The sequence below is a fragment of the Otolemur garnettii genome, unplaced genomic scaffold (genome assembly GCF_000181295.1).
Source record: "Otolemur garnettii isolate 467f Iridium unplaced genomic scaffold, OtoGar3 scaffold00147, whole genome shotgun sequence".
Lineage (NCBI taxonomy): Eukaryota > Metazoa > Chordata > Mammalia > Primates > Galagidae > Otolemur > Otolemur garnettii.
Genome location: NW_003852542.1, coordinates 109454 through 110815, shown reverse-complemented (window position 1 = coordinate 110815; position 1362 = coordinate 109454).

Sequence of the window (1362 nt, the reverse complement as noted above, 5' to 3'; positions counted from 1 at the left end):
AATATACTCCAAAACTTAAAATTGTTAGAACAGCATTATATAAAATGTTTAAATAACCAGATAATTTACAAAATATATACATATGAATTTCAGACATATATGTAGAAATGAAAGCAAGAATGTCCTAGCTGGGCAGGATAAAATATGCTTTTCTATACATAAAATGAAAAGTAGAAATTCTAAAAAGGAAATGCATACACAAGCAATGTTTAAAAATCAACTGCCGCCTACTATGCAGACCTCTTTCCCATCTGTTATCTCACCAAGGTGTTTCCCAGGCTCAACTCCATGTCATCTCCAACTTCATGGGAATCACCAGTTGAGCCTGAGAAATAACTTTGTTCAAGGTTAAATCTCCCCCTGTCTAGTTTCATTAGTATTGCTTACAATTGTAAAGGCAAGACAGATAATATCCAAAGTTGAGGATCTTACGAAGAGGATAATTAAATAACAGTATCTCCCATAAACATAAAGATTCTAAACATGGTTTTCTCTCAAATAATCCATCCTAGTCAAGTTGAATATACAGTATGTCCATAAAGTTTGTGTAGAAATCACTTCTTCTACATAACGCCATGCAATGATGAAACCTGTTGATCAGTATAATACACGATTCCATCTAGTCCTCTGGTCTATTCTAAATTTTGACAATTTTTCCAGTAATGTCTTTTCTAACAAAATGATGCCATTCATCAATTATGATATCAATTTTAATAAAATCAATCAATCTATACATACATATGCATATGTGTAAATATTGCATTGGTCAGCTTTTGCATAATAATTTGTAACCAACCACTTAAAACTCAGTGGCTTAGGGTGGTGTCTGTGGCTCAAGGAGTAGGGCACCGGCTCCAAATACCAGAGGTGGTGGTTTCAAACCCAGCCCTATCCAAAAATCCGGAAAAAAAAAAAAAACCTCAATGGCTTGTAACAATAAGCACTGTCCAATGTTCAGGGATGCTCATGGTAACAATTACCTAACCTGATTAAGGCAGGGCTCAGCTGGGAGTTCTACTGCAGGTCTTTAAGCTTGTCTTTAGCCTATGGATTCCAATCAATCAAGGGCCAAGGCAGAAAAGTAGTAGCTATATAAAATATAACATTTTCATGAAATGATGAGGGAATGAGCAAAACCCACAAATCAAGCTGTACAGGCATACTATGAATTTAAGTCAAATAACTTCTAAAAGAGATGCAAATAAATGGAATTTATTCTTTCACTGTGGAAATTCCTGACGTTTCTAAAAGCATTGAATTGAGTTATCAAGGCATATAACTAGTTACTGGGCAAATAATTAAATATTTCAATCTTTGCAATCTATAAAACATTTTCAAATATAATTTTTAATGATTATTTAA